At 39.8% G+C, this 22,968-nt stretch overlaps 1 pseudogene; it reads left to right on the top strand.

Moving 5' to 3' along the window:
- LOC111812729 overlaps window positions 1-20,217 on the top strand; it is a 51,030-nt pseudogene extending 30,813 nt beyond the window's left edge.
- The last annotated feature ends 2,751 nt before the right edge of the window (window positions 20,218-22,968 follow it).

Below are 22,968 nucleotides of genomic sequence, written 5' to 3'. Positions count from 1 at the left end.
GTTTTCAGCCTCCCAAGCGCTGGGATTACAGGCTTGCACCACTGCACCCAATCTCATTCGCCATCTCAGCATGCCCTGGGGGTGGGGCCAGCACCACATGCTGGGGATCAAACCCTCAACCCCTGCATCTGCCTAAACAGGTGCTTTAGTCTGTCGAGCTGTCTGGCCAGGCCTATACCTTTTCTTCAGATGCAAAAGGTAAGACTGAAAGAGATGTTTAGTTTTGCACAACTATATTTCATTATAACTTTCAAAATAAAATATAAATCTATAAATATAGACAAGGTAAAATATAAATCAAAATATCTTGAAGCAAAAGATTAATATACTAAAATATGTAGAAAGAAAATATGTACAATAGTTTGGAGATTTTAAGCACAAGGATTCTGGACAAGAATGAACAATTGAATGACAACAGTTAATCTTTCCTATTCCATATATAAGCAAAGGGACATTTCCTACCATTTCTTTCCATGCTATAAAAATTGTAATTTAATAAGATACTTACCCTTATTGAAACACTGATTTCATTTTTGGTGAAAGATTCAAAATACAAAAAAAGCAAACAAACCAATGAAATGATCACTTGTGTTATCATTTGTCTATACTTTTAATCAATATGCCTTATGTAACAAATGATATAAAAAGACAAAAGAATTTAACATGATTTTGCTGTATCAAGAATGTGTCTATAAGCAAATTATTGAAAAGAACGATCTTCATGTCCTTTCTGTTCTGATAAAAAATAACATAAAATGATAAAAATTTCTGCCCACATTTTATCTTGCTCACACACAATACAATCAGTAGTTAAAATGGAACCCTCCCCAAAAAAGCCAATGTTTTTTCTTCCAGGCTATATGTGATTTTTTTTAGCCTTTTTAGCATATAATTTATATATAATGACATTAACCCATTCTCAGAGGACAATGTGATGATTTTGCAAATGCATGATCCACACAGCCAGCATTACAGTGAAGATCAGAATACTACCAATGTCACTAACGCTCCCTCAACACTTCCCATTTCACCACTGCTTCCCGCTGCCAGACAGAAGCAAGGCCTGGTCTGCTTCCTTTTGCTGTCATTTTTCCTTTTAAAAATAACATAACCAAGGGCCAGGGAGATAGCTCAGTAGAATAAACACTTCCTTGGCAAGCCCAAGGGCCTGAGTTCAATTCCCAGTTCCACCAAAAGAAAAAAAAATAATAATAACATAACCAGGTTCTGCCTGTAAGTAAAGTCTTGAATTGAACATTTCTTTTAACTTCTTTTTTTTATTGTGGGTTATTACGTTTATCAGTGGTTCACTTCTTTTTGTGGCTAAGCAGTATTCCATTGACTAGAAGGGAATTCTAGTTTATCACATTCGATGAATCCTTTTATCGGCTGGTAGTTATTCCGCCGTTATCAGGATAAGGCTACTGTGGACAGTGCTGCCATGGACACTCATGAACAAGTCCATATGTGGACACCTATTTTCATTTGTCATACTATGCATCTACCTAAAGTACACACTAAATGGTAGGGTGTGTTTAGCTTTTTAAGACACTGCTAAGCCTTTTCTAGTAGCACATTATTTTGCATTATTGGCCTGACATAATTCAGCACTTAAGCTCTGTTCTGCTTTCTGAAATTTCTCTGAGTGTAACTCACACATAAACACACACACACACACACACACACACACACACACACACCCCTCATAGCTAACCAACATCTTTTAAACATTTCTGTCCTTGAGCTGGGATTTTAGAGTCAGACTGAACAGTGGAGAAAATATATTGAATTTAGCAAATGAGTCTAACTGACTATTTTCACTTATGTGATTAGCTTCCTGTACAGTGGTAGCTCCAGAGCAGGGAACAAAATCTCTTTCTGGACAAACAAGCAAAACTGCCAACAAATCTTCATGAAAATGGAAAATGACCTGAAGTAGCTTGGACTTAAACGCGTCCCTGAAACAGATACCAAAGAAGGGGCTATCTTTTCAGGGAGGGAGGGAGGGAGGGAGAAGGTGGAGGAGGAAGAGGAGGAGGGGGAGGAGGGAGAGGGGAAAGATTATCACTAAAAAGCAAATACATACTAAGCACACATCTTACCCTCCTAGAAATGCCTGCATTATTCTCCTTGTCACTCCTTTGATAAAACTCTGCTTGCAGTCTTCTGAAGGAGACTGGATAAAAACACCATTCAGGGCAGCAATTGCTCTAAAGCATGAACCAGAGGATGCATTTCTTAGGTCTAGAAAAATGTTTGTTACTTTATTTAATAGCAAATATAATAATTTCAACCACAAGTCTTCATTTTATTGTTGTCTTTTATAATAAAAAAACTTTTAGCTGGGAAAAAACCAGGTAAGAAAGGAAAGACAGAAGTCAAACACCTGCAAGTTTTTAAAAGCTTTTTAACACTTTCTTTCTTTTAAATCAGCCTGCAAGACTGATTTAACAATTCTGTTAAACCCAAAGATAGAGAACTACACAGGGATAATAGAGAAGGAGAATTAAAAAAATAAAATAGACAAAAAGAATCAGCAAAACTTATACCCTGACTCATCGTTTCCCTTTTCTTTTTTATGTATTTAGTATAGGGTCTCACTACACAGATCAGACTCATAGTGATCCTCCTGTTTTCAGCCTCCCAAGCGCTGGGATTACAGGCAAGCGCCACTTCACCCAATCTAACTCGTGGTTTTAGCACGCTCCTGGGGCAGGGTTGACACAGCACACCAGGGATCAAACCCTGGTCCTTGTGCTCTGCCTATGGAGTTGCTTTAATCCACTGAGCTATTTGGCCAGCCCTTATTGTCTCCATTCTTACCCTGATCTTTACTGCAGTTAGGTCAATCTATTGTTTCTATTTTCATTTGTCCTGAGAATATTTTAATCTCAGTTTTGATTTCTTTATTGGCACATAGGTTATTCAAAGACATGTTAAAATTTCATGTATTTGTACAATTCCTGAAGTTCTTTTTATTGTTGATTTTTAGTTTTATTTGCTGTGATCAGAGAAGATACATTATTTCAATTTTTTTAATATGTTGAGACTTGTTTTGGGGTCCAAGATTTCTGTTTGATCTCCATCTCTTTGTTATATGTTTAATTCTTGTCATGAATAGCTTTTCCAGGGGCTGGGGAGATAGCTCAGTAGAATAAGCGCTTGCCTGGCAAGTGCAAGGACCTGAGTTCAATCCCCAGTTCTGGAAAAAAAAGAAAAAAAGAACAGCTTTTCCTAATTATAGTCAGTTGTGTCTCTTTATTGTTTTCTACCTCATTTACTTCCCTTAAAATCACTGTTTTAGGGGCTGGGGAGACGGCTCAGTAGAATAAGTGCTTCCCTGGCAAGCGCAAGGACCTGAGTTCAATCCCCAGTTCCGGGAAAAAAAAAAAAAAAATCACTGTTTTGAATTCTTTTTCATGGAGCTCATCAACTTCCTTTCATCTGTTGCTAGAGAATTATAGCTTTGCTTTGGGAGAATAGGAATGATGTTACCTTGATTTCTTCATATGCTTTTGAGTTCCTACACTGATACTTGTGCAGCTGGCAATTTGGTTGCCTCTGTTTTATTGGATAGCTTCACAGTAAGTTTTCCTGTAGGAATGTCCTCTGGTGTTGGATGGGTAAGCTGCAGTGCCTTTTGTTCCAGGTCAGCACAGTAAACAGTATCTATATGGTTTCCTCAGTCATAATTGGTGTTGGCAATGCCTTGGGTATCTCAGTGGCCAAGGATTCAGTGATTTGTGGGATTGTTGTGCCTGCTGAGATGTAGCTCTTCTAGGCAGGACAGATTTTCCGGGGGCTTTGGGCATGGAATATCCACTTAAAAGTGCAAGGTACCCTTCCATTTCCATACACCGCATAGTTACCCTTCCTATTCAGAAATATTTTGGTTGATGCAGCAGCTGAGGCAGGTCCTGCCCCTCTTGGGTTTCTCAGGCCATATGGGGGCAGATTCACTCTTGAAAGCCCAGGTATGTAGAGTTCAGTGTGCTTGGCAATGAACATGGGGTGCCTGCCACTGTCCAAGTTCAGCAAGGGGGCCTTCATGGAGCGTCAGTGGAACAAACTATTCAAGATAGGTGGCCCAGTTACTTTCCAGAGCCACAAGTGAGGCAATGTGGCCACCTCTTGTGGGCCTAAGGTGGTCAAGACCCTCAGGGCATGCTTTCTGGCTGTTTCCTGGGGCTATGGTCATAGCAGAAGAAAGAAGTTCTATATATCCTTTGGTCCCAGATCTGTTGTAGTGGTCTAAATACAGATATTGATACTAAATCCATAAATACAGATATATGGTGATCCCTTCTGGATGGAGAGTTATTTGTCTGCAGTGGTATTTGTCAAGGCCCACGCACAGATTGATTGGGAATTTTTTCAGAAGCAGTTTTCGAAGCCTATTATACTAACAAAGTAAATGCAAATGAATGTCTCAAAATACCAACTGCTGATTTTGCAAAACTTCACTCAATTTGAATCCCATCGTGGAAATCAAATTATGCCACGTAAGGGAGCATTTGACTATTACAGACTCACTGAAACAAACTGTGCTGGTATTGAATCTTAGGTCCTGAACTACCTCAAAACTAAGAGTGGAATAATGTTTTAGGTACATGAAGGCACACCAAATTCATTAGACACTTCACTTCAGAACAAGGGTGAGAGCAACCAGTGACTGAGATCCACTAGGCAGAGTAATCTCTCCCCTCAACTTAATAACCTTGGAGAATCTTCCAGAAGAGCCAACACAAGGAAACGAGCAGACAGCCTTTAGAAACAGCATCTAAAGCAATAGCAGGAATGTACTACTCAATTATTTCTGAATGAGTGGCTCTCAAACTGTATTTTCTACCACTTGTACTGTATCCCCTTATAATTCTTCTGTACCAGATTCTTCCTACCTTTCCAGTTCCTAGGAAGACCTCTCCACGAGGAATCTAGAATTAGTTTTCCACCAGCTCCATTGTTTAAAGATTCTTCCCTGACCTACCTAATCAAAGGAATCTCACACTCCAGATTCACCCTCTTACCTTTTATCTTCTATTTCTTTTAGCAGCATCATTGCATGGTGTTCTGTGCTTCATTAATTTTTTAATTTTCCTATTATCTATGTCTCTGCCTACAGAATGTGAGCTCTGTGGGACTGGAGGAGCCTTGCATGGTTAGCCACTGCTGTGTTCCCAGTGTCTAACCATACCTGGCACGTATTAGAAACTCAAATAATGAGCTGTGGAATAAGCCAATGAGAGAATGAGGAAATAGTAGTACAAGAAGACAGAAAATACTCAGTAGAGATCAAGTTCAATAGTTGAGCTAAATTGCTTAGTACAGTGTCAGGAATCCTCCCTTTAGCATCTTTCCTCATGATTAGGTGACATCGTTCTGGGTCTTTCTACTTGGTTCATGACACCACAGCCCCAAAAGAGCTTTTTCTTTAGTGCTTTGTCTTTTATTTCCAATCCAACCTGGGTCAAGTTTTAAAAAGCAGAAGAAAAGATGAGAGAGAAAAACACCCACCAAGTCCTTAGTGCCAGTTTTGTTCCTCTGAGGTCTCCAGTTCATTCAGTCTGTGGACGAGCCCCTTAGACATCGTGCTGTTTCATTTCCTCTTTGCAAGGACTAATACAGCAAGTACCAGCTTACTGAGATCATGTTGCTGTAATGCTGACAGGTGCCATATAAATTTTTAAAAACAATTAAGATCCTATTTCCTCCTCATCTTTTTCTTTTTCTGTTTCCAACTCAAAGCCTGGGTTTCCACATACTTCCTCCCACAAATTATAGAAAATTACCACTCTTGTGTAACTGCGGCTTCCATGGCCTTTAGGGTACACATCTGTTCTGTAAAGCATCACTCTTACCCCTCCTGGCACTGAATCTGACGAGTACAATAATACGTTAGTAAGTACAATGGTGAAGATGGCTCATCAGGCCCACTTCCTATGGTGTCATTATCACCCGGCATCATCAGCCCCTGGACTGCACCTTAGCAGAGGAGGCTGAGTGGATTCTCACCGTGCAAACAGCAATTACATCAACACGCCTGGTGACTTGGCTCTTCGTGTTGTTTTTTATCATTTGGGGAATCATCCAAAGCTTTCATGAGAATACTTTTAGAATATTGCTGAAGCAAGCCTCCAAGCATTTTATACTCCACACTCTTCACTGCCTCCACATCACTCTGCAACTCATCAGGACAAGAAAGTTAAGGGTTTACAGTTAGCGGAAAAGATTCTGAGCCACTATTCACTGTAGCTGCTTGCAAATCAAGCACCCACTTTCCTCGAGTGGGACCCTCAATGAAAAGGCAAGAATAACTTTCATGGGCTTCCTTGTAAGAAAGCTAGTACAGGGATGAAGTACTGGAGCCTACAGTTTCTTGGACAGTTTATAGGTGTGTTCCACAAGCTGATTGCCATCCTCCAGGAAGCAAAAGGTGGAGCGAGCAGTCTTCTGGTGTATCTTAAAGCTGTGCATTCAGCATCCTGAACACCCACATGGTCTTCAGCATGCTCACTTTGGTATCTCAGCTTCTAAAATTCCAACAGATAGCTCTACCATGAGGCACCTGCCTGATTCAGGGACTTTAAATATGTGTATCCTTTTGTGCCTGGGGCTCTATCCTCCCAAGTATTTTAATTCCTACTCATACTTTTTTTTAATTTTATTTTTTCCCCATAATTTTATTCATAAATAGCAATGAGACAGTTTCAAATCAAATTGGTAGGACAGTTTCAATAATTAACACATTGCATACATTCTTCCTATGGTTAATTGCTGTACAAGATGTGGACATGATATCCTAACACCATTAGAACAAATCACTCTATTCATTAAGAGAATGTAACTATATAGCTATCCTAACCACTTTGAATACACAGATACAAAATGGACATTCATCTGTATCCCCTTTTTTGGTTAAGTTCCATTATTTGAATATTATAGGTGTGTAAACTCAGCAAAATATTCTAAAAGAGTTCAGTAGCCCATAATAGTATTGGCTATTAGGCGACTTCACTGGCAGTGTCAGAAATTGTTGACCTGAGTCCCCTACAGCTCATCATAACACCATGGCTTTACTTCTTATATTTTGTTTTTATACTTTTCTGCTGGAAGGTTAAGACCAAGGTAAAGCAGGACCTATGCAACAAGAGTTGTAGCTTTTGGGTCTGATAAGGTCAGTGAAATCCCTTCAGGATTTATCCTGAGATCTTGTACCTCAGATTGTAGAACATACTTTTGATATATGTGCAAATGTGTCTTCCTCAGGAGAAGCCTCTTGGATCACCCAGACTCTGGGTCAGGATGTCCAGACCACAAACAATAGAATATCCACTCAGAGGTATCTTTGACAACAAGAACTTGTTTACCCTCTCCCAAAAAATGCTATGGGAGTGTGGTTTTGAATTTGTCAGGTTGAAAGTTTTGTTCAGATCTTGGGGGAAGCTTTCTGCAGTGTTCTTGGCTTTGCCTCATGGCTATGAGATGGATACCATGGTGTAGCACCAAGCACCAAGTGCTCCTACAACAGTATGGGAAGTAAGAAAGAGGGAAAGAGGTTCTCCTCCTGGCTCTCTTTTATATCCGGGTAGAAAATCTTACTCTACCTGCTTGGAAGGAAAGTGGGTGTCTGGCAGCTTTTGTGAATTTCATTGGTAAGAGATAAGCCCTGAAGAGTAGATAATCAACAGTGCTGCCACCACAGGTGCCTCCATTGATGTGTTCTCGTAACCCACTGTCCCTTTATAACAACTGGGAACATAATTGTCCTTGTCCAAACATAGGTTCCACAAGGACAGTCTGTCTCACTTGTTTGTCATTATTATGCTCTTGTTTCCCTGCACAGTTCTTGTCCTAGGCCCAGCTACTTACTTTATGAGACTCTCACCAAATAACACTCTAGGGTTTCTTGTTTAAAACACACATGCACGTGTGAGTACACCAGACACACACACACAAACACACAAACACACACACACACATGCACAGGATAAATTCTGTTAAAAGGATCACAATATGAAGGTCTTTCTTTGTACATGTTTTCAAACTATTGTGGTATTTTTATTTGCTACTTAATATTATCCTAATAAAAAGTTAAGTTGTAGATTATTAACATGCATTTTTACTATTTTGGTATTTTTGTATTGCCATGTTCAGATTCGGATGCAAATATAAGTAGAATCATCAAAATTACAGTTTGGATATCATAGCTCATACATATGCATATTCTTCTCACAATGGGAAAAGTGTTACACAAAACTTACTCAACTATTCTAACTCATTTCTTTTTCTTCTTTAGTCTATTATTCATTTTTTAAAAATTTTGTGCAGGGTTTCATTACACAGCTCAAACTTGTAATGATCCTGCTGTTTTCACCATCCCCAGTCCTGGGATTACAGGCACATGCCACCTGTATTCACGCCTGCCACCACACCCGGACTTGGTCACTGGCTCACCACTTGTGGCGGCGGGCGTGATGCAGCATGTGGTGCTGAGGATTGAGCCCCGACCCCTGTGCTTGCCTAAGCAGGCACTGGGTCCACTGAGCTATTTCGCCAGCCCTTAATTCATTTCTTAATAGATGTACATCCTACAAACTCTGTCATAGGTTGCAGAATTCGAATGCCTAAGAACCAGGAGCTGCAGTGTTCAAGGACTAGAGAAGATAAATGCCCCAGCTCAAGAAATGATAGTAAATCTAAGCTTTTTTTCCATTTGTTTGTTCATCTGGGGCCCTCATCAGATTGGATAAGTACCCACTCATACCCACATGGGTAAAGGTAATCTTCCTTTTAGTCTACCAGTTCAAATGCTACTCTCTTCTGGGAATATTCTAAAAGACACAGAAATAGTGTTTGACCAGCTATTGGAGTACCATCTAGCCTGGTCAAGTTGACATAGATTTCAGTCATCATCTTGGGTTTGGACATCTGGACTTCAATGTCTGTGGGAGTCTCATCCCAGCCTAGGGTACCTGAGACAGGGCCAACCCACTGTGCAACTTGATGCCAACTCTATCAACCACAGGATGAATGGTGGCTTCCAGGGTTGTAAACTGGGGGCCTATACCACTGATGAAAATCACTAAACTAACAGAGAACAAGTCAAGTCTGGACACTAGCCAAGGGGTGTACTGTTTAAGGCAGAAGTACAATTATTTAGAAACTGCAGCCTGAAACTAGAAATTGAAAAGAAAATCCAAGCAAAAGCTATACTATAGCTCTGACTGGGTGCAACACAGAAAATACTTATGAAGTTGCTTACAAATGAAAATCAGTGAATGTAGGAGTTATACTTCATGCAGCAAAACCTTACCTCTCCAACAGAAGTACAAACATCTCAAGCAAAAGAGATTTCTCTGTTGGCTTTTGAGACAGAACCAAGTACATTATCATACTTTCCTCTCTACTCTTTCTGAAGCAAATTACTAGACTTCATGGAGCTTTCCTTCTTATCTATAAAATGAGAACTGTAATATTTACCCCACAGGATCAATGTAATGGTGGCTAAATGAAAATCACCTGGCACAGTGTCTGCACTATGCATTAATCCTTTCCTGTTGCTGGGACAGAATATACTGCCCCTAAAGGACAAGAGGTTTATTTTGTTCACAGTTTCAGGGAGTTCAGTCCATGGTTGGCTGGCTCCTGGGAAGCAATGGTGTAGTCAAAGGGCAAAAAGTTGTCCACCTCATGGCAGCCAGGAAGCAGAAAGAAAAGGGAGGAGATGGAGACAAGAATGCTCCCTTCCAGGTCATGGCCCCAGGGATCTACTTCTAACCAGGCCCCACCTCCTAAAAAACACATTCAATTACTTAACTCATCAATGAATGGATCCACTGAGGAGTATAGCACCCCACAATCCAGTCATTTTCCAAACACACAAGATTTTGGGGGATCGTTTTAGATCAAAAGATAACATAATAATTCACAAAAAAGAGATAGTGGCCAATATTACACATTTAGTTTGCAGTCTTCAAGACAAGCATGCTATCTTCACTTCAAAAGCTCATACGAAATCCTTTGAGAAAGAGTAGATTTGGTTTTTTTTCAAGATTTAATGGGTTCAGGGGCCGGGGAGATGGCTCAATGGAATAAGCGCTTCCCTGGCAAGCGCAAGGGTCTGAGTTCAATCCCAGGTTCCACAAAAAAAAAAAAAAAAAATTTAATGGGTTTATTACCAATAATGTACAATTGTATATAATGCAAGTTAATTACCTGTAAAATTATATTAAGTATTGTAAATGACTTACAGAGTTACTATTGAGCATAATACAATAATATTTCTCTGTAACTACCAAAGAGCATTGTTTCCTAAACTCAGAAATAGAGGAGCACACTTTTCCCGATGTCATTTTTGTCAAGAGTAGATTTGAATGTGTTTTAATATCCTGAGTCAGCAGTAAAGCCTATTCATTTCCTCTGCTCAAATTGTTTCTAATTTTTGCAAAAATTAGGTTCTTGTCAGTCAAACCAAATATGGTACTACCCAACTTCTCCTCACACACTTCATCTTAACTGTCCCCGTATCACAGCCAGTCTTGATTAGCTGTTGCTCCACTAAATACTGCTCACGACTTCCTGTCTGTGGTCATGCTGCCTAGATACTTGACCTTGCCTACCCAGCATCCTGTAGATACCTCTTGACTAACAATACCTGCTTGCAAGCTCTACTTTTATAGTGTTTCACTTTGGCCTTCCTCCATCTCTCTAGACTACTGATGTATATATTTACTTTTAAAAATAAGTGAAATGACTTAGAAAAAATGGGGTATACAGATGAATGTCCATTTTGTATCTGTGTATTCAAAGTGGTTGGGATAGATATATAGTTACATTCTGTTAATGAATAGAATGATTTGTTCTAATGGTGTTTGTAAATAGGATCACAAGTCCACATCTTGTACAGCAATTAACCACTAAGAAGAATATATGCAGTGTATTATTTGTTGAAAAATAAAAAAATAAAATAAAATAAAAAAAATAAGTGAAATAGATTTACTTGTCTCTCTCTTCCCAGGGCTTGAATTAGCTGTCTCTCTGACTATCTGCTTGTGAAAATACAGTCTTCCTTCAGAGCCTACAGTTCTGCACTAACCTTCCAAAAGTACTAGCACCTTTTATTCTTTCTATTCTCTGTACAAACAGTTACTTCAGATTGAATTTCGAAGCCTCACCCATAAAATAAGTCACTCACAAGGTATTTTTTGGTTTCAACATATTTGAAATTTTTTTAAACTTTCCAAATTTGAAAAGGAACAATTTCTTTCCAAAAACAAAACAAAAAACCTCTTAATCCATTTGAAAGGATCAAGTGGTATGTCAACTTTCAAAATATTTCCACAAAGAAGTACTTTGCTTTATTTTTCAAATACTAAATTCTACTTCATACAGTCATCAGCATACAAATGTATTCCTAATCATGTAATTTAAAAGAAAAAAAAACTTCCTTTGCTACAAGCTCCTTAGAACAGTTGTTTCTAGTCTGGACTCTACTTCCACATAATCTAATGTGAATATGCTTCAACCTAAACCATATTTCAAAGAGTATTTTACCATCACCTCCACATGTTCAAATCCACAGGTCACCTCTCTGCCTTCTCTCAGCAGCATTCCACCCAGTTGCTGGCACCGTCCTTCTAGAGACATTTCTTCTTGGCCTCTCTGGAGTCACGGTCTCAGTTCTCTTCTGTCTCACTGAGTTGCTCGTTTTCACATATGTGTGTTGATGGCTCTTCCTCTCCCCACCATCTATACAAAAGGCATCAGTCTCTTTCCAGAACTGTCTTAGCCCTTATCTATGAGGATCAAATCATCTCTAACCTTTATCCTGCTTAAAAACCACAGGTAGACTTTCAATCAGACTTAAAATAAAGCCCGAATTCTTATCACTGACTGGCAAAGCCTTCATAACTGAGCCTCATTTACTTCTCTGATCCTATCTCTCGCTATTCATCCACTCCACTCCTGCCTTAGGTCATAAAAATAACATGCTTGGATTATTTCAACCCAAGAAACTTTACATCAGCTTGTCCCTTCTCCCTGTATTTGAAATAGTCTTCGTTTCCTTTTTTATTCTTTAATTTTTTACTTAACTGCACATTAATTGCTACTTTACATTACTTTACAATAACACTTGCCAACAATTATTTCTCCATCCCATTACCCTGGTACCTATCATGCCAAATACTGTCTCTGCCTCTGCCTTTTGCTTAAATCTTATCTCAGAATGTAGCTTCCATGTAAGTAGGGTCCTCTATACTTGGGCATCACCACATTCACGGACTCTAAGCCATCTTCCACACATGACAATGGTGTGTATCAGTGTGTATGACCATTTACACACACTCACACACACATACCACCACCACCACCACCACCACCACCACCCTATCGTGTCCTCAATTCCTGATTCAGCTTTTATGGGGCAGGCACAGCCAAGTGGAGATAAGAATTCAAACTCCAGGTCTGTGGTCACCATCCTGATGGGCATGGTCCATAAGGAGAATCCAGCAGGGGAAAGGAAAACATGACCACAGCCTTAGGGAATGCAGCGGGCTATTTCTTTCCCAAACAGTTTTAGGGCTGTCCTCCAAAGAAAGCAGGAAATCATCACAGAGGATCACTCCACTCTAGGGGGTCGGGTCAGTGGGGCGCTCTTCTGCTCCCCTCCCCACCCACTTGAGACCTAGGTCATTTCATGTATTAAAAGCTAATAGCTCCAAACATTAGCAAACTTCTTTGCATTATTCCTTCCCCTCAACAGTTTTCAGTATAAACTTCACTGCAGTAGCATAAAAGAAGAGAAATATACTCCCAGTCAAGCAATGACAGGAAATACTTCAGAAACACCAAGAGACAAATAGACATGTCAGAACACACAGAATCGAGAAAAATGATAGAGGGAAATACATTCACTTAAATATAGATTTTTTTTTTCCTTTTTAAACTCTTCAACCCCTCATCCTTGGATCTTTAAAGATGTTCTCTTAGATCCCACCAGTACTGATACGACATCAGATTTCCTTTTTAACTCCTGAAGCAGAGAAATGCTTGTATTAAATGAATCACTGTAGGTGTTGATTGAAATCGTACAGAAAATATGAAGACAGGTCTTAGATCAGTTTTCTTCCATTCCCAATAAAACAAAGGGAATTTTCTGACATGTTTAACTTATACTGCTTTAATAGAATACACCCAGAATGGAAAGTCAATTTTAAACAATGTTAATATTTGATTTTTGTTTGTTCGTTTGTTTGGTACCGGGGATTGAACTCGGGACCTTGTGCTTGCCAGGCAGGCGCTGTGCCACTGAGCAATATCCCCAGTCAATGTTAAATATTGAGAGCTTGGTAATGTTGCAAGGTTTTGAAGATTTGGAGAATAAATAAATAGTAAATAGAGCAATTATTAAAGCGTAGATACTATTTTGTATAATTTTGTACAAAATGCAAATATTATCACATTTTACTTATATTTTTCCATAAATTTACTGTCTCACACACTTTGAGGAAAAGGAAGCTTTTTGTCAGAATGAACAATATGAAAATAATGTACTATTTTAATGGACATACTTATAAATTTCCATCTTCTACAATTTGTCATTCAAACATATTCCAAATACAACAAATGGCGTTCAAACATTTAATGAAAGTGTAAAGAAGTCTCAGTAAATGGTAATAAGCAACTAGATTGGCAATGAGATTTTTTCAGTGCCTACTCACTATGCTATACTGATACACTTCTTCCACTATGTACCGGTGTTTCCACTATCACTAACTACATAATTGTAGCTATTGTGGAAGGTAAAAGCAAATGTATAACTGGTAACATCAATACAAATTATCTTCTCACACAGAATCCTTAATATTCAGGATGTTAAGTAGTATACTTACATCCATCATGAAGAAGAAATGAATATTTGGGTTTTTTATTTATTATTACTTTTTTTTTGTATTTTAGGGAAGGGTCTACAGGGTGTTCAGGGTCTCACTACTAGATCAGACTCATAGTGGTCTGCCTGTTTACAGCCTCCCAAGAGCTGCGATTACAGGCTGCGCCACCACACCCAGTCTCAACTGCCGCCTCAGCACGTCCTGGGGGCGGGGCCAGCATGTCCTGGGGGCGGGGCCGGCACGTCCTAGGGGCGGGGCCGGCACAGCAGGCCCGGGGTTGAGCCGGGCCTGCAGAATATTTGTTTTAGATAGCCTTTGCCTGTTTTTTTCTTTTGTGACAGGAGGTTTTAATGCAGATGGAGTCAAAACATCTTTGCTGCTGATTAAGGGATCATCTGGTCCTACTGGTTAAGAAAAAGAAGAAAAAGCAGCAGCAGCAACAGCTCAGGAAGAGTTTTAAGTAACTTCGGAAAGAAAAACATGATTTTTGCCTTGGAATTTAGCTCTGTGGCACAGCGTCTGCCTGGCAAGTGTGAGGGCCTCAGTTCAAATCCCAGTACCAAAAAAAGAGAAAGGAAAAAAGTCATGATTTTTAGGGCATTACAGGAGGCGAAATGGTACATCTAAGGTTGACTTGAGTAAATCATTTGGAGACGTAAATTGTGCCTAATAGTTCTCATTAAGAACTATGCAATTGTAGGATACACAAGTAAGAGCAACAGTAGGGTTTAATTTGAACTTGATTTAAAAAAATAAAACAATCGCAAGGAAAGTCTCTTTAAAAAGGAAGCAATGGGAACATAAAGCTGTTCAGTATGAGAAAGTCGGGAAGTCTACAGAGTCACGAACTGTAGCTGCAGGAGAAACCGTGAGACTGATTCACAGAAACCTGGGAAGTACAGTCATTGGGGTATACGCTGGACCCTAGAGGGAGGAAGCTAAGTGAGGGTCGTGACCCTGCGATCTCAGCTCTGTGTACCTGCCCAGGCTGTTCCTCTCTCCAAGTCTTCTTCTTCTCCACAATGATTTAATTAAATCCGTTGCATGGGTGTAACTGTCATGAAGATTAATTACATTAATCGCATGATGTGCTTGGCAATGCCTGCCAGAGTAAGTTATTCCATAAATGATAGCTATTGTTCGTTAGCCATAAATGAAATGTATGAGACATGGGGAGATCATGTGATTCACCCAAGGAGTTATCTAAAATTCATGTCTTTCACGCTGGGTTTCCATTTCTAGACAGTGGAATACATAGAGATTTGCTAAAATATAGCCTCTGTATTTAAGGAGGTGCAAAATCAGTATGGTATGGGGAAAAAAAAAAACACACACTTTTATTATAGAATCCAGCTTAAAATTCCAGAACTGCTCCTTATAGCTATTTGCTCTGGGCCAGGTGAGGATATTTTTCTTGATATTTAACACATAAACTCCATTAGGTAGATTACTGTATCTCTCATGTACATAGAGATACAGGTCTTCAATCCATGTTTGAAGCAGGTCTTCAATCCATGTTTTTGCTTTCTGCAAAGAAAAATAAAATTGAGCTCATGTCAGGAAATCCTTCTTTAGGTTCTCCCCTTGACAAAAAAGGAGTGGAGATGAAGTACTGGAAAATGTAGGGTATGTATTTAAAACTTGTTTTGAAACTATGTTATAGGGTTATGTAACTCCTTGAAATAATAGGAAGCACTCTCAGATGTCATAAAAGCCGGCTGCAGTGCACCACCCCCACACAAGGAAGCTGCTCTCAGTAAATCACAAAGGAAGCCTACCCGAGGTGCAGGCAGAACTGCCCCGCAAGCTGCCCTGGCTGCATACTGCCCCTTCCTAGAGCCTCTCAGCATTAGCATCGCAGCAAATGGCAATAGTTTAGCAATAAGGAAACTGGTAGCAATCAGATTTCAGACTAAAGCACTCAAATTTACTATTGTTTTTTAATGTACTTGGTATAGGATCTCACTACGCAGCTCAGACTCATAGTGACCCTCCTGCCTCAGCCTCCCAGCTCCAGGATTACAGGCATGCTCAGTAGCCAGCTGGACACACCTGGGAGCAGGGCCAACACGGCAGATAGTGCCAGGGATTGAACCCCAATCCCTGCACTTGCCTAAGCAAGAGTTTAGTCCACTAAGCTACCTCACTGGCCCTTAAGACACTCAAATACTAAACCTAAAAGTGTTATTGAATAGTGATCCACTAGTTTGCATTTATCCACAGCAATTGAGAAATGCACTAGCAAAAGACACTCAGATATATTACAAAAACTTCACTTTGCTGCTTACTGCCTTTTCCCCTTCAATCTTTGTGTGTGTGTGTGTGTGTGTGTGTGTGTGTGTGTGTGTGTGTGTGTCTAATGGGGGATTGAACTCAGGTCCTTGTGCTTGCCAGGGAAGTGCTTATTCCACTGAGCCATCTCCCAGGCCCCTCCCCTTCAATCATTTCTAAGTGCTGCTAATACTAGGGAAAATAGGAATAATTTTTACTTCTAGCTCCATTTCTTTCCCTTTCCCTTCTCTTTCCTCTTTTGAAAATGTTCAGAAGCAAAAAAGCAGATGCACAAAAAGAGAATAAGCCAGAAGCAGAATATGAGCAGCCGGACTAGACACCTAGACCTAGGAGGGTGTAACATGGAAAGTTTAGCAGTTTGTCATCTTTGGCTCACTAACCAAGAAAAGAGGAAACGGCACTAGAAAGCTCACGGATGCTAAAATTTTATTCTGTCCTTCACATTTCAAACTTTGGGGCACTTGGTTCTTTCCCCCTTCCTCCCTCTCTCCCCGTATGAGACACATTTTGAAATTACACTTCATAATAATGGTTCTTATCTTTCATAACAAGATCCTACATGGAGTATAAGAAACTCAACCATTACTACTTTTCTAACAATTTTGAAGGGCTTCTACACTTCTTACCAGGCACAGAATTAAATCAAGATATGTGATATGTAACCTATTTCCCATCACTGTTTGAGGGAAGATTTTGACCACTTCTTTCTTTCTTTCATGAAATATCTATCTCTTGTGCCACTATTTTTCCTTGCAGAAAGTGCTTCTTTATCCTCTGCTAACCTGAACTTTGATCCATCCTGCCTTTGTGCTCACAAGGATCTTCAGTTTACTATGTAGGAATATTCCAAATATCCATTGAAATGAGGAACACAGTCTATCAAAGGGAACCTGTGATTCCCCTGGGCTTTGTCAGGCTCTAGGACATTTAAGTCTCCAAGGCTGATGAGCGAGATGCAGAGAAAAATATGGGCCATCTGACAAAAGAAACCCAAGTGCAAAACCAGTGATCCGTGTAACGTGCCTGCTTTACAACAGAAAGAACCTTTAAGTTGGAAACATCAGGTGGAACATTGCTTTGGGTGTTTCAGTGGCCTTCAGAATTCTGAAGAGGGGTGTGTGTGTGTGTGTGTGTGTGTGTGTGTGTGTTGTGTGTGTTCTTAAATTCTTTGTGTCTTATTGGTGATGGACGAGTCTGAAAGTGCAGGTCTTTGTGTTTGAAAAATAAGTACTGCCAGAGGCTTATTTTTTTTAGGACTTTTTTTTGTAAAAGAAGTGCATATGACATAGATTACTTGGGGAATACAGCAATCTTAATGACTAAGTTGTAACCAGGAAGACATTATAGAAGCTTTCAAGATTAGTATTTCCTATTTTAAATATTATTTTTGCATTTTACCTTCAATTCGTTTTATCCTCATGCTAGGTAAATGACCAAATGAAGAAGACAAATAATGCTTACAGCCATTAAAGACATCTTTACATATTATCATCATTTTGTTTTTCAAACACAATGCAGGGGTCAGAGATGTAGCTCACGGGGCCAGGGATATAGCTCAGCAGCATGAGCACCTGCCTGGCAAGCTCAAGGTCCTGAGTTCAGTCCCTGGTACCTCAATAAAATAAAATAAAAAATAAAACAAACACAATACCATCTGAGAAAGAAAAAGGAAAGAAGATAGGTGAATGAAAGCCACAGAGAAAATGAGAGGCACGCGGCTACTCACATAGGAGGAACTTGGTGGATCTAACAAAAAAGCTCACAAAGCACTTTCCTATACATTATTTCACACCATCTGCTTGTAGTGGAGAATATCTGATTCTCAGAGATGAGAAGGAGGCTTAGACAAGAGTGTTATCTGCCCAAGATCACACAGCTTACATGCGAGTAGAAGAGCTGGGAGATAACCTTGGATATCATTCATCACCGTCTTTTCCACATAGCACCTCATCACTTCTTCTCTGAGTGCAGGACCATCAGCCATTCCATGCCTTCACTCAGGGCTTTCGGACACTCAAGCACCTCTTCATCCAGTGGAATATTAGCAGGGAGGAAGAAGATACTTTCTACATAGGGAAAATCACATTATTATTTTTTTGGCTATGTATTGTACATATGAACCTATAATAAGGCACTAGCAATTCAAAATCACTCACAATGTATATGTAGATAGTGTGAAATATACGACAAGCCACAGTAACAGTGATATAGCACTATGATATGCAGGCCTCTCTTTGTACTTTCTACTTTATTTTATTTAAATAATTTTATTGAGAAACAAATAGCAATGAGACAGTTTCAAAACCTATTACTAGCACAGTTTCAATAATTAATACATTGCATATTGTTGTCTTAGTGGTTATTCATAGTACAAGATACAGACATGATATCCTGTCCACAAACACTATTAGAACAAATCTCTCTATTCATTGAGTTAAGAGAATGCAGCTGTATATCTACCCTACCTATTTTGAATATACAGATACAAAAAGGTCATTCATTTGTATCCCCTTTTTTGTTTAGTCTTGTCAGAGAAGGGTATTCCATTGTCATTTAAATATTGTAGGTGTGTGAATTCAGCAAAATATTCCAATATAGTCCAGTAGTCCATAACAGTAGTGGGTTTTCCGTAAGACTGGCAATGTCAGAAGTTGTTGGCTTGAGACTTTTACAGCTCAGCATATTAATAGGGCTTTGCTTTTTATACTTTGTTTTTATACTTTTCTGCTGGATGGTTAAGACCAAGATGAAGCAAGACTTATGTCACAAGCAATGTAGTTTTTGTATCTGATAAGGTCAGTCAAATCCCCTCAGAATTTACCCTAAAACCCTGTACCGCAATTTGTAGATCCTTTGTGAGTGTCAGTTATGTGGGTGAGTCACGGCCATTGCTTGACCAATTTGTTATCTGTGAAAGCCTGAGAGAATGTTTTGTGTCCCTGTGACTCTCCTTAGGCACACTCTATATCATTGATCACTTTCCTCTGTGGCCCCATAATCTCCTTGATTAGAAAATTTGGGACACAACTGAGTTACAGGATGTTAAGTACAGGTTCTCCTATGTCCTGAGTCTTCACTGATCTTGAAAGGCTAGGGCTAAAATTTTGGCTGTCCTTGCAGCCCTTCTTTTTCTCTAATTTTTGGTCTGCAAACCTAGGTTGTTAACTCTCCAGAAGAGAAGCTTAATATTATTACCCTACCAAGACTCTTTGCTTTACAAATGAGGAAATTGAGACAATAAACTTCAATATCTTGTGCAGTCACACAGTTCCCTGGAGTCGCCTAGCTCTAAGTACTCTCTGGAACAATAGACCATATAATTTTAATGTGTCTGTGTTTTCAAAAATGATAATTCTAGACAATTTTATTGTCAGCTCAATTGATCTAACTTTGTTCATCCATTTTATTGTAAATACTCAGGATCTTGCACTTGCAGGCAGGTGCTTATGCCACTGAGCTATAATCCCTGGCCCTGATAAATTTTAAAAATTACTCAAAAGCAGAATTTCCACTCTAAAATACTAGCTTATTTTATTAATCATTAAAATAAGTGACATCTTGTCTTGTTCATAGAAGTAGAAGCATTGAAAGGGTTGGAGAGCTGTTCATTGCAAGGACGGTGGTGACAGTGGTGTTCCTGAACGAGGGTAGGGCATAAATCTTCTTGCCATTATGCCTTCAAGCTGTAGTCTGAATTAACTTAAATTTTAAACAGAAAATAGGAAATCAATATGTTTTTGATGAAAAGATGCAGGACAAGGAGGACAGCCTTGGCCACTGTAGCACTTGAACCAGCCGCGAGGGATGCGGTCATTCCAGCAGCAGCAGGATCCAAGCCGGACTGACCAGGCTGCTCTGGCTCAAGCAGGGATCGCCCAGAGAGAGGCTGCAGGACAGCAAAGCACAGTGGAACAACCTCCTGGAATGGTGCCGGGTAGACGAGAGACGCCGACAGTGGCATCTGGTCCTAACCATCGTGGGAATTCTCGAGTTTGAATTCTCAAACTTTAATAGAATGTGGCAACCAGGCTGACAGGGGCTGGCAACACTGGCGGCCTCGCTTGGCACCTAGGGAAGTAAGCACTGCTTCTCTCGCGTGCACTCTAGTCTTCTCAGAAGCAGCACTAGCAGAGTAAAATATGAGTAGCCTCTAGTTAAAGGAAAATTGAGTCTCTGTGTGACAAGTCTGTCAAATACACCCTGCCCCTGTGATCCACCCACCTTTTTCTACCTTTTTTTCCAAATAGTAATGACCTTCCATAAATTTTTGTCTTTTTTTTACAATATGATTTAGATTCCTGTATACTAATATAGTTTTCTATGACTTATTACTATTTTTAATAAGTGCTTGAAAATATAAAGGAACTTTGCATTTGAGTATGCTTATTGTGAGGTCAATAGTATCCTTTTCCTGTTAATACTTACTGCTTTTTATATTACTATAAGAATGGAAAGGACTCGCAAGATAGCTCAGTGGACTAAGCACCTGCTTAGGTAAGTGCGGGGACCGGGCTTCAATCCCCGGCACCACGTGCCGCACCAGCCCTGTCTCTAGGAGCACTGAGCCAGCCATGGAGACTGGGCATGCTGGCACATGCCTGAAATGCCTGAGCTGAGGAGGCTGAAAACAGGAGGATCACTATGTGTCCAAGCTGTATAGTGAGACCCTATACCAAACACATACAAATAAAGAACTATTTTTTTAAAAAAAATATTGAAAGGGGTGGGAAATACAGGAAGGAACCTCTAAACACCACTTGAACAGAACAAATATTTCAATCTCAAATACTGTGAAATCGTTTTTTCTTTTTTTAATCATTTATCTATTTATCTATTTATTTATTTATTTATTTGCTAAAGGGTCTCACTATGCAGTTCAGGCTCATCGTGATCCTCCTGTCTCAGCCTCCCTACTGCTGGGATTACAGGTGTGTGCTACCACCCTCAGTTTCAGTGGCCGACTCCATGCAGGGCCAACATAGTACGCAGGTACCAGGGATTGAACCCCAGTCCTTGTGCTCAGCAGGCAGGGGCTTAGACTATCTTAGACTATCTCCCCAGCCCCAGCATTTGTTTCTTTTTTTTTTTTTTTTAACAAGGTGGTCTTTTTTTTAATCTTTATTTATTTGTGTGTGTGTGTGTGTGTGTGTGTGTGTGTGTGTGTGGCCAGCTCAGCCCACCAGAGGGCGCGGCCGGCTGGCATGTGGTGCTGGGGGATTGAACCGTGGTCCCTTTGCTTTGGCTAAGTTTGTTCAAATAGGTGCTTTAGACCACTGAGCCATCTCACCAGCCCCAGCATTTGTTTCTTGAAAGCCAAATTTCCTAAGTTTGAGGATATTTTAGTTCCCCAAATTCCAGTTTATACTTATTTATTTATTTATTTATTTATTTAGTACAGGGTCTTACTACACAGATCGGACTCATAGTGATCCTCCTGTTTTCAGCCTCCCAAGCACCCCAAATTCCAGTTTGACTTGCCCTGCTCTCTCAACCCCAAACCCATCCTTTTTCAAATCTCTGTGACCCTGGCAAGTTATTTAACCTCTTTTGTCCTTTAGTTTCCTCTCCCAAAGTCAGCAAAATTATTAGTTGATTGTTTCCTACCTCACAGGGACATTGTTAGAATAAATGGGTTTACGCAAGAAAGAATTTATATAATGATCTGAGGTATTAAAAAAATAAAATAAGGTAAATGACAACCTCAGTGTAAAAAAAAAGATGCTAAGATGTTGCAGAAATATATATGAAGGAAATAGTTACAATACTTTGAGTTTAGCTTCCCACACATCATAGATAATTATCAACTCACTTTAGACAATCTCAGTGATAAATAATGCACTTAAAATCCAAGGCCTAAACTTTCAGCAACACACTTAGGAGGCTTTCACAGTGGTGACAGTGAGCAGGATCCAGCTCAGTTGCATCAGTGTGATCTGGGCCCCACCAATGGCACCCATCACCTCCCTCCCTCAGCCTGCTCTGTAGCCCCTCTGGCCCCAGCCTGAAGGCCAGCATCCAGAGGATTGGGCCAGGTAATTTCTGATGGTCGTTTCTATTGTACTGAGAGGAGAGGGAAAGGAGATCAAATATGGGGGCCTACATGGAGCAAAGGGAAGAGAGGGACAGGGAGGGAGCAGGCAGACCAAGGGAGAATGCCCTCCTGCCTTTCCAAGCAAATCCAGAAAGTCATCATCTCTTTTTGTTGGGAAAATGGCCCTCAAGACAATTCCAGAGGAGAAACTACCAACCTATGTAGGTGAGGTTAAATTTGTCCAATACACATCCACTATCATCTACTGTATTCCAGGCCCTAGACTAGGTTGTAAGAAGAGAAAGATGGGCCAACCAAATATGTTTTATGACTCATAATGCTTATAAGATAGTGGGGAGATGATAACAATTAAGTAATCACATGAATGTTATGTAAAATTGTGATAATCGTTAAGGAAAGTTATATAGTCATATATTGAAAAGGATCTCATATAAATGACTAATATCGGGGGCGCCATGAGTAGGGTGAAGTAACTCGTTGCTTTCAAGACAATCTATATTCAATTCTATATGTAACTTAATAAATAAAGGGGAGAATGATGTATGTGGAATGGTCCACCCAGTGAGAGAAAAACATAGCAGACCTCTGACCCACTTGATTTTATGTGTTCAGGGCCAAAAGCAATACTGGGCACATTTGAATTTACCTATCCTTCAGCTACAGGTTTTTGGTCCTGATAAATAACAATGCAGAAAGGGATCAAAGGGTAGAGAATGCATGGCAAATAAGGTT

The sequence above is a fragment of the Octodon degus genome, unplaced genomic scaffold (assembly GCF_000260255.1).
Source record: "Octodon degus isolate 3935 unplaced genomic scaffold, OctDeg1.0 scaffold00139, whole genome shotgun sequence".
NCBI lineage: Eukaryota > Metazoa > Chordata > Mammalia > Rodentia > Octodontidae > Octodon > Octodon degus.
Note: the sequence above shows the minus strand (reverse complement) of the source record. Positions and strands in the feature narration are given on the sequence as shown.